General features: G+C 49.0%; 1 protein-coding gene across 4 annotated transcripts in view; it reads right to left on the bottom strand.

Moving 5' to 3' along the window:
- Window positions 1-13,625, bottom strand: part of LARP1 (La ribonucleoprotein 1, translational regulator) — a 57,223-nt gene that overhangs the window by 24,705 nt on the left and 18,893 nt on the right. The window lies entirely within an intron of this gene.

The following is a 13,625-nucleotide window of genomic DNA, read 5'->3' as shown; positions in this document are numbered from 1 at the left end:
CTCTGAAGACCAAGAGTTTCTGAACCCTTCCTCCCCCAGAGATCCACGGGAAAAGATACACATCCTGGGGCTCTGCTCACCCACTGCTCGCCCGTCACTTTGCCTCCATTGTTGGCCAGCCATGCCAGGGGTCAGGAGCTGCCCCCAGTCCCTGAGCAGAGAAATTTGTCCGGCTGGTCTCAGAAGGAACGTTCTATGCCTTGATCAGACGCGTGTACCCTTAACGAGCAGAGAGAGTCCTTTCCTGACTCCTAACTGTGAGGCCACTGCATTCTTGGCTTCTACCCCATACCGGAGCCACTGCCCCCTCGAGACACCCCATATGCCACAGGAGGGCTGGGGCTCTGTAACCCAATCCACAGCATCCCCCATTCCCAGTGCTGAGCAGTGGAGAACGAGAAAAGCCCTCTCAGTCCCAAGAGGATGAAGCCCTTAGGCCCAGAGAACTACTTACTCCACACTGATTTTCTTGCTAATTCTGGTTTGGCCCAGAGAAGGCTAATACCACCTAGTTCCCTGACTAGGACCAGCAGGGGCAGCCACGAGAAGATCACCTCCCTCAGCTACACACGAGCTGTGACAGCAGTCACTTCTGCAGGGACCCAGCCTCCACACCCCAACAGCACCGCCTGCATGCTACCAGAACGAGAGCATGCCCAAAGGCCTGCAACATCAACTTCATCAACACAAAGTTGGAAAAGAGGATCAGTCAGAGGGCCAGGTGTTCCTGAAAACTACTGGAAAAGGTTTAAGGCAAAGTTTTTCAGGTCACTGTCTATTTCCTCTAATAAAAACTCTTTCAAAATTGCGAGGCATCAGATCCTGTAATCACCCTGCCTGACATTCTGTTCACCAAGATCACAAAGGGACATGGTAAAGTACTAAAAGTTCAGTCTCCAATTAATGGGAGCGCTAAACTGCCACTGAAAGAGCCCACTGATTCCCTACTCTCCCACAATCCCAAGCTGACCAGGGGAACGTGACAACACGGGGGTTAGGGGCACACACCCCCGACATAGCCGAAAAATCCAATCACACATCATGTGGTGCTTTTACTGTTGAAAAAAACCACATATAAGTGGACCCACACAGTTCAAACCTGTGTTGCTCAAAGGTCAACTATATTTTCTATACTGCTTGTTCCAGAAAGATCCTAAAGCTTATCTTTTGGAAAAAAAGCTACCTAGAAGGGCCAGATCTAGGAGGTCTAAGGAGCGGGAAACTAGGGGAGGTTTAGGGGGAGAAAGCACGTGGGTGAGTCAAACTCATCGGGTTGTGGTAAAAAGAACTGGTAAGAGGAGAGGAAAAGCTGGAAATGAAACAGGGATGAGCGTAGGTGAAGTGAGATGGGGCCGGGTAAGATGGGAGAAGGCCTTGCAGGATGGGGCTGGCCAGAGGGAACTACTAGATTTCAGGCCTTAGTGCCAGGAGAATAGGCGAAGGCCAAATATTTATTGTGGGGCTGGCATCATCTCCTAGAGATGAGTCAAGTATCTAAAAAGACTGAATTTACCCTGATTGCAAAGAACTTCTACCTTGGGGAACAAGGTAATTTGTAGGGGCTTAGGGGCTACATTACTGGAGTTCATACCCACCTGCTGCCATATACCTGGCCATTAGGTCAACCCCCTCGGAGGAGTCCAACCAGATCCTAGGCGAAGTGCCCTGGCTCTGCGCTCTCACTGCGTTGTGTTAGGTGCCCGGTTACTTATCCACCATGCAGCCCACCCCACCCCTTAAGAGCAAGTACCAGGGTGCTTTCATAGCAGTGATCCCAGAGTCTAGCTCAGGACCTAGCAACACGGCTGACGTTTGTTTAACGAACGGAGAGTTCACACACCCATCTCCTCTAGGATTTCACACTAGAGAAGAAAAGAAGCTTTGCTTTCCAAGTGCTTGTTCCTGAGTCTATGGCCTTAACCGTCAGCTGGAGCCTTCCCCCCGGCAGAGAAACAAGTATCCTAGGCACTGCTGGATCCCAGGGGAACCCACGTCCCAGCCCTGCCTTGACTCCAGAGGCAACTGATCACCTGAAATCAGTCTTGGGTCCTAGTCCAGACTCCAATACTCACCAGTTGTATAGCCTTGGAGATACTACATACCACCCCCTTCCTGGGGCCTCCCTCACCTTCCTCAACTGAACAAAGGAAATTCACACCTAGAGGTAGAGGGAAGAAAAGGTAAGATCTCAACCAATGAGACTTCTCATGAAAGCAGAAGAGATGCTAGCAACAAGCCGTGGTCATAGTATTAACGGAGTGAGCACTTACTAGATGCCATGCACTGTTCTGATGCTGAGTTAGTTTCTCTAATTGGTCTCATTTTCCAAATGAGAAAACCAAGGTACATGGTGGAAAGGTTATTTACCAAGATCACAGCTAGCAAGCAATAGAACAGGATCTGAAGCTAAGCAATCAGACTCTAAAGCCTGTGCTCTCAGCCACTTGGAGGACGGTCCAAATTACCTCCTCATCGTGGCCAGCAGGGCAGGCCCTCAATGGCTGGGCTGCAGGATATCATTCTACACACTGGAGAAAACCAAGGCCCACTGCAGGGAAACCTAAAAGGTCATAGAGCAAGACAAGCGACACTCCTAGGATTGGACACTGGCAACCTGACAATCCCCTCTCCTGCACCCAGAGAGAGGCAAGGGAAATTGCCACCAAGCAGGCCCGGAGGAAGCCCCACATGTGGCACCCCCCAGTCCCGTGAGGAGAGAGGCGTTCAGGCCTGCTTCCCAGTCCCTCCACCTCAGCATCTGCCCCAGTGAGGATGGGGGTCGGGGGCGGGGGTAAGCATCCAGCTGACATGGATTCTGCCCCCACCACTGCCTGAACTACAGCCCAGGACCCTCACTGTGGAAGGCAGAGACACCATTTAAGGGCAGGGAGTGAGGCCAGTAGGAGTCTAGATTACATCACCCACCTGTGCCCGTCCCTCCCAGGCCAGCCTGGGGACAGAGTAAGAAAAGCCTGATGTATTTTCAGCTGTCATCCAGCCTGGGGGTGTGGTGGAGTCACAGAGGAGGAGGCTGGGGACCCGGTCTTTTCATCCCATCCTCACTGATCCCAACGCCACCCCCACCCCGGCAGGAACACTCTTCTACAGAATAAAAAAAAAAAAATGCTGTGTTAACCATCCTCACCCTCTTCACTGATTCCTACCGCTGCCACCACCTCTCAGAAGCCTCTCTCTATCCAGCCTTCCCACCCCAAGTTCCCCCAGACCTGCAGGTGAAACACGGGAGGGGGCTGAAGGATGCCCTTATAGAAAGAACTGGACAGAGAGAAGAAACCTTCGGAAGGTCCGCTCACCTTGAGGCTCCGCTCAAAGGAAGCTTCTGAAGAGTCTGCGTCCCTCGGCCTGGGAGGAGGGGCAGGGGCAGCGGGCTCTGGTCACATGATACCACCTGGCCCAGCCCAGCTCAGGCTCAGGCCCCAGTCAACTATCTATAGCCTGCAGTGACTCTCCCTGCCCCAGACACGGACTCTGCTGTCCTGGGGTGGCTGTGGTCACTCCCACTACTGGTACCAGTCCCTGAAGTCCTACCCCAAAGCTAATTAACTAATCGTCATCACAGCTGAAATATATCAGCAGGCAGTGAAGCCTCTGGCCTCCAAGCACCAGCTCCCTAACGCAGCCTTTCCGAAGAGCACATTTGGTTCTAGTTAGAACGGTAATCGTAATCACCGCCTTTTACTGGGTAGTGGCTAGGTGCCAAAAACTGGTTTAACTTGCTACGTGTAATTTCACATAATTGTTTCAGAAAGACATTCCAGTTGTTCGGAAAATGAAATTGACGGAAGAGACTTGCCCAGGGTCACACAGTATGTATTCTGTGTGACACACAGATCTCAGCATAAATTCTTCTCAAGGCCTTCCCTAATTGCCCAACTAGCAGCTCTGGATCAAGTTCTAATTCAGTCTATCATGTGGGATCTTCAGAGTACTCATTAGCCCCTGAAATGGTTGCACTTTTGTGCATCTCAACCCCACTAGACTAATCAATTGCTGAGTCCATATACTATCCACGCAAAATGCCAAAGTACTTCACATGCAGTAGCTCATTTATTTTTCACAACCACGCTAGGAGCTAGGAGGCAGGTAAGATGATGAAGACTCCCAGTTTACAGCTGAGGAAAATTGAGGCTCAGAGAGCCCACCTGCCTAGTAGGTAGCAGAGATGGATTGAAACCCAGGTACAGCCTGACTCCACCTTGGGCTTCACCAGCCGGCAACGTGCTGGATGTGTGGACGATGACTGGGAGTTCCACAAGGGTAGGGATCTTTTCTGCGTTTCTCATTGGCCGCTGGAACCCAAGACTGCAGCCTGTACATGGCTGGCCCACAGTAAATATTTGCTGAATTAAGAAATCTACATCGGCATGGGTGCTTCCTGAAGGACTTTCCAGAGCGTTCTTTTCTGGGAAAAGAGGTTAATTACCCCTTTGCATTATGTCTGAACAGCACAGCTCTGCAGCCTGGCAACTGCAACCCCTCTGGAGTCTAGACCTATGCCCTGTTCTCCTTCAAGTTGGAATCAGTGTGCTTCAACCCAAACACCAGACGTCAGCTGTGGAAAACAGAACAGAGAGTGTGCAGCAAACAAAACAGCACAGGAACTCCCCAGAGGTCCCAGACGTAAGCCGCCAGGCCCCAGGCTACACCATAAATCACAAGGCTGGCTGGCTGGTTGGCTGGCATGGCAAGCTGGGAAGCACAGACACCAGCTAAGAGGGCAGCACCCACTCAAGAGCAGTCACAATGCCACCCATGAACACAAGCTTATGTTGCCAGAGCTTCCGAGTTTTCAAGAAAGGTAGAAAAATAAATTTGATATGGAAGGGAAATTTTCTGCTTTCTAAATATTGTTAATGAATTCACATTAAAAAACAAAATCCGGGCTTCCCTGGTGGTGCAGTGGTTGAGAGTCCGCCTGCCGATGCAGGGGACACGGGTTCGTGCCATGGTCCGGGAGGATCCCACATGCCGCGGAGCGGCTGGGCCCGTGAGCCATGGCCGCTGAGCCTGCACGTCCCGAGCCTGTGCTCCGCAACGGGAGAGGCCACAACAGTGAGAGGCCCGCGTACCACAAAAGAAAACAAAAAAACACCCAAAACCTTCTTCAAGCCACATCCAGCTTGTGGGCTCCTGCATGCTCTCCTAAGCGCTGCCTGAGGAGCAGGTTAATCACCCAGCAGCTGGGCCCTGGATTTCAGAGCCAATCTTCAGGCAGGCTGCAATGCTCTGCTGCCCCACTGACTCCACCGTCCTTCTGTGGGAGGCTGCTGACATCAAAGCTGGTTTTCCCTTGTCCCTGTGGTCACCCACCACACCTTAGGTAATGCAAACTCATTTTTACCGTCCTAAGTCTAAGGCATTCTCTGCTGCACGAGGCTTCTGAATCTCCAAGAAATTACTGTGGATTATCCCTGTTATTGGAGTGAAGAGGCTGGAAGGGACCTGAGAACTCATGCCATTGTACAGATAGGAAAACTGAGGCCCAGGAGGGACCAGGCTGTGCCCAAAGTGACCAGTGAATTGTTGTGGAGCTGACAGTGAACATCGAGTTTCTGCCTAGTGATCCCGAGCTTTTCCCACAGGTCAGGAAGCCAATTTTCTCACTCAACAAAATATGCCCTGTGCACAACTACACGCACTCACAGGATGGAGAGCAGGGCCTCAGGGACCCAAGCATTCCAGGCACCACTCCCCACAACTACTGATGGTGCCTATAATAGAGTCCCAGAAAGTCCCCGTTTTTAAGAACGGCTTCTCACATGGAGCTGGGATACATAACAGAAAAGGAGGGGCGCTCTGGTTGAAGTGGATCTGCAAGCGGGGCCCCACTTCCACCAGCGACTTAACTTCTTTGCACTTCTCCAGGGAAGGCTCTTGGCTCCATCTGGAAGACGTGGGGCAGGCAGGCTCTAGAGGTCCTAACCAGCCATCTATCTAGTGTGACAGGTTGGGTACCCTCACTAACCCTCAGTTTCCTGCTCTCTCAAATGGCTGGGTCCTAACAGCTCCAGCCCTGCAGGCTGGGGACACTTGGTAACAGGGAAAACTCCAGCAGAAATGGGAGAGACTTGCCAAGTGTCCCAGAAGCACATGGGGAATTGGAGTTCTTGGGTAAAGACTAGTTCCCCCAATCCAGTTCAGCCAGATTGGCCCTGCTCCCCAAAAGCCGCTGATTTGTCCCTGCTGCTGAGTTTGGGCAAGCCTTGGAGGCCCCTTCAGTGCTACTTATTATACTCCAACTGGGTAAGAAAAGAGCCCTGGGACGCCATGGACATGGAGACAGGCTGCCCCACCAGCAGACTCCCCGCCCTTGCTCACTGGTGCCCTATTTCACTCCCTCCCCCTTCAGCAAATGTAGAGGGGATGTGACCCCTACACTACCACCCCCCCTCCCCGCCCCACCCCACCCCACCCCAATTAGGCTGTTGGGCTAAGAGGCAGGACAGAGCAGCTGTTAACAGCATAGACTCTGGAGTCCACATGAGAATGCTCTAACAACCAGCTGCCATCAAACAAGTAACTCATAAGGCCAGGGGAGATGGTCTTATCTGACCAACTCCTCATGCAGCTTGTAACTCGATAGGCATTAACAGGGCCACAGAGGAATGAAAGCCAAGCAAGCAGGTTCATCAGGAGGCAGAAAGGCACCCTGCATGGAAGATCCTAGAGTAAGACTTAACCTCTCATTTTCTGAAACTATGATAGGGGTTCAGGGTGGCTGCTAGGTAACAGGATTGTTTAAGAGTTTAAATATGGGCAGAGTTAAACAGAAAACTACCATAAATGCATTACAGTTATTTTTTTAAATCTCTTTGAATCAATTCTTGAATCTGTCTGGTGCTTTAAAAAATTTTTTAAGAAGGATTACAGTTGCCAGATTTAGCGAATTTCAGATAAACAACACTAATTTTTTAGATTATGTCCCACGTAATATTTGGGACACCTTATACTAAAAAAAAATATTTGCTGCTTACCTGAAAATCAAATTTAACTGGGCATGGTGTATTTTTAATTGCTCAATCTGGCCACAGTAGGAAGGAAGGACCATTGCCCCATGTTCCATGACAGTGAGTCAGTGTCCAGAGCACGGGGCTAGGAGCCGGGAGACTGACGCCAGTCCTGGTGCCGGCACTACAGCCCTCGCTATTGGAGCTTGGAAGAATTCCCCTCTGGGTGCCTTCAGTTTCTCTACTCAGAGGTCTGTTCTTGGGGTGTGGGGATCTGGTCATCTTCAGTCCTAACGCCCTTTAATTCTACCCTCACACTCACTGATCACCCTAACCCCAACCTTAGATGAAACCAGCTTTCCAGGGGTACAAGCTACCTCTGAAACTACTGCTACAAAGGACTTGGGCCCTAAGATTTCAGGATGCAAAAAAATTATCTATCTTCTGAGAAGCTTGTCAAAATGCAGATTCCTGGGTCCCACCCTCCAGAGATTCTTGCTCAGGAATGGTGGAGCCAGGAATCTGCTTAGTAATTCTAAGGGTGGTTTTCTCTGGACACACTTGCAGTTATCTTGATAGACCAAATGCGTTTCACCTGCTAATTCTGATAGGGGTTACTCAGAACCACACCACCGCATTTAGTATTTTTTAATTTTTTTATGGAAGCACAGTTGATTTACAATATTGTGTTAGTTTTAGGTTATAGCAAAGTGATTCAGTTATATATATATATTTCAGATTATTTTTCATTATAGGTTATTACAAGAAACTGAATATAGTGTCCTGTGCTATACTATACAGGAAATCCTTGTTGCTTATCTATTTTATGTGTAGTATTGTGCATCCGTTGATTTTATACTCCTTCTTCATCCCTCCCCTTCCCCCAAGCTTGTTTTCTGTGTCTGTGAGTCTGTTTCTGTTTTGTAAATAAGTTCATTTGTATTATTTTTTAGATTCCACGTATAAGTGGTATCATGTAATATTTGTCTTTCTCTGTCTAACTAACGCCACTTTAGTATGATAATCTCTAGGTCCATCCATGTTGCTGCAAAATGCAGTATTTCTTCTTTGTTTAATGGCTGAGTAATATTCCATTGTATATATATCCCACATCTTCTTTATCCATTCATCTGTGGATGGACACTTCGGTTGTTTCCATGTCTTGGCTGTTGTAAATGGTGCTGCTATGAACACTGGGGTGCATGTATCTTTTCGAATTATAGTTTTGTCTATATACCCAGGAGTGGGATTGCTGGATCATATGGTAGCTCTGTTTTTAGTTTTTTAAGGAACCTCCATCCAGTTTACATTCCCACCAACAGTGTAGGAGGGTTCCTTTTTCTCCATACCCTCTCTAGCATTTATTTGTAGACTTTCTGATGACGGTCATTCTAACCCGTGTGAGGTGATACCTCACTGTGGTTATGATTTGCATTTCTCTAATAGTAAGTGACATTGAGCATCTTTTCATGTGCTTATTGGCCATCTGTATGTCTTCTTTGGAGAAATGCCTATCTAGGTCTTGTGCCCATTTTTTTGACTGGGTTGTTTCTTTTTTGATATTGAGCTGTATGAGCTGTTTGTATATTTTAGAAATTAACTCCTTGTCAGTTGCATTGTTTGCTAATATGTTCTCCCATTCCATAGGCTGTCTTTTCATTTTATGATTTCTTCTGCTGTGCAAAAAGCTTTTAAGTTTGATTAGGTTCCATTTGTTTATTTTTGCTTTATTTCTTTTGCCTTGGTAAACTGATCTACCCAATTAGTATTTTAAAATCAGGGCTGTGCTTCTTAAGAACTGGTAGTGGGTACATGGGTCCTTGTTTCAATGTTTCCCTCTTTTACATTTTTGTATTAAATAATACTTTCTTGAAAAGAAAACTAAATTGCAGAACTATTCTGGTGGAAGTGGAACCCAAGCCCCCTTCCCACTCTACGTCCCATTCAGCTGGAGTCCCTGAGCAGAAGGCTGTTATGAAAACCCCTCAACTCACGCCTGTGGAAACTGGGACCAGTAAGCTAGCAGACTGGCAACACCACTTCCACAATCTAAGAACACCAGAGGAGGTGGGGGTGGGTGACCTTGGTTAAATGCAGATTCCTGCCTTCTCCCAAGCTCCAGAAAGCAGTTTGCCAAGAGGGCAGAGCATGAGCATCTGCATTTTTTAACAAGTTTCCTGTGCAAGGCTGGTGCCAATTAATGTTTGACAACTGAGCTGCCAATGAGTGAGACTGGCGGTAAGGGACCCCCTGGTCTCCAAGCCCCAGTCCAGGGTCTCATATTTATGGACAGGGAGTGTAGACAGGAATTAACCGGCTCACAAGAGCAGGAAGGGAGCGTGCTTTAATTACACACACAGACAGCAGCCTGAGGAGGGATGTATGAGGAACTCACCACCACCCAATCTCCAGCATCAAGAACAAAGATTGGTCAGGCCAAGAAGCCACAAGCAGAGTGTCTGACAGACGTGAGCTCACAAAAAAATCAGCGTGGACTGAGCTCGAGGTTGAGTTTTACAGTGAGCTCCCGACTATGGCTGTGCCAGAAGAATGAAGGCTTGAAGGGACCTGTCTGCCTCTTCCTTACAACCAAACAGCTTCCACTCTTCCCCCACACATCGCTGTTTGCGCACCCAAGGCCCTGAGGTCTGGATCTGTTAAATAATAATGGCTACCACTTACTAAGCATTTACCTCAGGCCTCCTGCTGCAGGCCTTTTGTGCATTTTCTAAACCTCGCAGGGGCAGAGCTATTCCAGTTTTAGAGGAGACCCAGATGCTAGGTGGCTAGCCAAAGGTCACACAGTGAGAAGGTAGCTGACCCCAAGGACCTGAAAGTTCAGGCTACCCTAGGCCTCTCAGCACTGCAGGAGACGACACTAGGTTCTTGAGGTCCCAAAGGGCTCCAGCTCAAGCTGACCCTACCATGGACTGAGGCCATCAGCACCAGAATCCACTTCTCTGAGCCTATTAGCTCACCTGCCAGGCGAGGACAATGCCACTCAGCATAGGGGACAGGAGCAAAGCACAGCCAGGAATCCAAGCACTATTAATTGCGAAGGCAACGCTCTAGGGTGGTCTGCAACCCAAAGGCCTGGGCTCTGGCTGCAACAAGCCCAGGAGAATTTTGCCCCCTCCAGCAGATCAGAAAGGAGAGGATGAAAGAAACTGCAGAACCCCCATCGGACAAAGGACAGACAGGAGGGAGAAAGGGGTGTAGAAAAGCAGAGATTTTGTGTAGGCTCTGCACCAGGGCACAGGGGAGAGCTGAGGAGAGCATAAACCAGCCATTCAGATAAATTACCCTTCCTTATCGTTGGTGACCAGGGCTAATCAGCTCGTAAGGTCTACCTCAACCATCACTGCATCTAAATCTCACAATTTCAGTTTGAGGTAGGAAGGGTGGAAATGGTTCTCCCCATATTACATAATAAGACAGAACTGAGACACAGTGAGCTTCCTGGCCTGTCCCAAGAATATCAACTTGTTTTTGAAGATGCCAGCCCTAGGCTCCTGCCACTCTTATCATGAAACGTCACCACTGACATGAGGGATTTTGTGTGTCAGGCACTGGGGAAGTAATGGTAAACAAGACAGTCCCTATTCTCTGAGGGCTCAGTTTATATAAAGTCTTAATCTTAACTCCACCTGTAATTGGTTGATCTCAACTGCCTGGGATGCTGTACTGAGGATCCTCAGTAAACAGGCTCAGGAAAAGCCTGTGATCAATTAGCCATGTCTTTTGTGGGCATGAGAAGGGACAGCAGTCACAAACGTATTTATAATTCCAGTTTGGTAACAACTGAAAAATGCTCTTCATCCCAACAACCATTTAGCCCATAATATGTATTATGAATACAAAAATGGGTAAGACTGCCAAGGGTCCAGCCCATGAAACTAATGACTGACATGAGAGCTGACATGGGTGCTGGTGGATTCAATGTACTTTCCCTCCAGGGGAAAGTACCACTCTGTCCTCACCCCCAGGTAAGACCTGCAACCCTTAGGCCTGGCCTCTCCCAGAGAGGTTAAGGCAAGGCTCAGGAAGAACAAACTGCAGAAACACAAGTGAGAATTATGGAATGGGCGCCTCTGTGGAAAGCTCACCTGGCTGCTACTTCCCCAAGGTCAGCCCGGATCACCCCACTTCACTACCAGCAGCAGGGCAGTGCAATGGTTAAGAAAGAGCCTGGGCTCCAGAGTCCCGGTTCTGCCAATCCTACCTCAGCGACTCTGGATTTCTGTAAATGGGAACAGAGTTTCTAACCTACTGGGATTCTGCAGATTAAATGAGTTGATATTTGTAAAGCACTTGGGGAAGCACACAGGAAGTACTCATTACTCGTTAGCTATTATTTGGAAGTTTATACATATCGCTGATTAAGGCCTTTGACAAATTTTTCCACCCCATCTCACTCATTGGTGAACCTGTTAGTTACTTGATCCTGGCTGTTTGAGTGTTCCTCACCCCTCCTAGAACCATGCTTTACACTCTTTATGTTCTATCTTGAAGAGCTCAGCAGTAAGGTAGAGTGGAAAGGGGCAGGTGCTGCTGTTACTGGGAAATTGAGAGCATTTCTGAGCAATACCTCCTCCATTTGGGCAGGCCTTCCCCGGCCTGCTCAGGGTGTGTCAACTGCTGGCCCAGTGTAGGGGAGGGAAGAGAGCTGAAAGCTTGTGTCTGGAGGAACAGGAGTCACAGCATCTGCACTGGGTCACCTTGGGGCACGTGCTGCCAGACCCAGTCCTCTTCTAATCTTCACTCCTACAGCACCAACCATTTGAAGGGCCTCCTATTTCTCTATCCTTGAAGAAACAAGGCTGAAGGAAGAGAGAACTAGCATGGGCATCCTGACTCCTTTGGTGCCACCCGGGAGACGTTGGCTAACAGATGACATCAGCTTTCTGCAAAATGAGAAGCGACCAGATGGCTTCCAAAAGTCCCTTTGGACTCTGGCCTTCCTCAACTCTAGGATCTGCAAAAAGCTGCCACCTCAGAGTGGCAATGGCAGTGACGATGCAAGCCAGGGGCTGGGACAGGGAAGACCTGGAATGGCAGAGACCATCCCAGAGCAACTGCAAGCCCAGCCACAGCCAATGGAGAACTTTAGCAGCCAGCCTCTCCATTCCCAGCCAGGAGTCTGGCATCCCCAGGCTGCCACGGCCCTCACACTCCTTTCCCCAAGAGAACCTCCCGCTCAGTAGACAAACTGCTATCCCCACAGCTCCTTGATCAAGTCAAGTATCTTTCTAAACAAATGATTATGCAGCTACTACTGAGCCCTTCAGTATGATCTGTCACTGTGCTAAGTGCCTCCTTTGCAATATCTTAATAGAAAGACTGATGCTTGGGATTTCCCTGGTAGTCAAGACTCTGCCTTCCAATGAAGGGGGTGCAGGTTCGAGCCCTGGTCAGGGAACTAAGATCCCACATGCCTCAGAGATAAAAAACCAAAACATAAAACAGAAGCAATATTGTAATAAATTCAATAAAGACTTTAAAAACTCCCACATGCCGCGGAGCAACTAAGCCTGTGCGCCACAACTACTGAGCCTGTGCTCTAGAGCCCGTGAGCCACAACTCCTGAACCCATGTGCCACAACTACTGAAGCCCGCGCGCCTAAAGCCCATGCTCCACAACAAGGGAAGCCACCGCCTACGCACCTCAACGAAGAGTAGCCCCCCGGTCGCCCAGCTCACTGCAACCAGAGAAAGCCCATGCGCAGCAACGAAGACCCAACACAGCCAAAAATAAATAAATAAAATAAATTTTTTAAAAGGTCCACATCAAAAAAAAAAAGTAAGAAAGGAAGACTGATGCTTATCATCTTTTTACTCTCCTTAATTTCTTCCATATTAGTTGTGCTTTAAAGGGGTGGGGGTTGGGGAGGGGGACTGGCTCTGCCAGTTTTTAACTCTGACCCTGGGCAGTCTCTTAATCTCCATGAGCCTATGGAGAAGGAATTTCTCCATAAAAGGGGGCGGATTACCACCCACCTCAAGGGTACTGTGAGATAAGAAGTGTTCTGTAAAGTCTAAAGGGCTATCCCAAAGGCAGTACCAACCCTTGGAATCTAAGGACTTGATGAGTAAGACTAGACCCCAGGAGTAATCAAAGGATGGCGGCTTAGAATCCTCAGCTCTGGCAGGCCACCTTGGGCCGTGTCCCGCCTTAGGGCAATAGAGCTTCCAGGAGTATAAACCAGCTGCCTCCAAGGTACCTGAAACAAGCCCCTCCCAGCCTGTGGAGACTTGGCTCAGGGCTGCTGGATGCTACAGTGATGGGGGAAAAAGGCTGGATTCCCTGGATCCACCCAGTCTTCAAAACCTCAGTCATCAGGAATCTGATTACCTTACCTGAGGCCCAATCCAAGGTCTGCTGCTCAACCTCCTATGAGGGGGCAGGGGGTGGCCAGCAGCAGGCTAGTGATTTGCCTAGAATGCAGCCCCATTCTACAGGCTGAAAAACTGAGGCAAAGATTTGGGTGTGGGGGAAGAAGGAAAAAAATGACACCAGGCTCCTACAAACCTCAGACCTGCTAAGAAATGAGGTTCTTGCCACAAAAGCCGCCTGGTGTGAAGCATGTGTCCCTGCACTAGGGGGACAGCACTGTTTGACAAACTAATCAATTATTGAGAGATTTCTAAGTCCTGACC

The sequence above is a fragment of the Tursiops truncatus genome, chromosome 3 (genome assembly GCF_011762595.2).
Source record: "Tursiops truncatus isolate mTurTru1 chromosome 3, mTurTru1.mat.Y, whole genome shotgun sequence".
NCBI lineage: Eukaryota > Metazoa > Chordata > Mammalia > Artiodactyla > Delphinidae > Tursiops > Tursiops truncatus.
The sequence above is the reverse complement of the archived record's forward strand: the minus strand, read 5'-3'. Positions and strand labels throughout refer to the sequence as shown.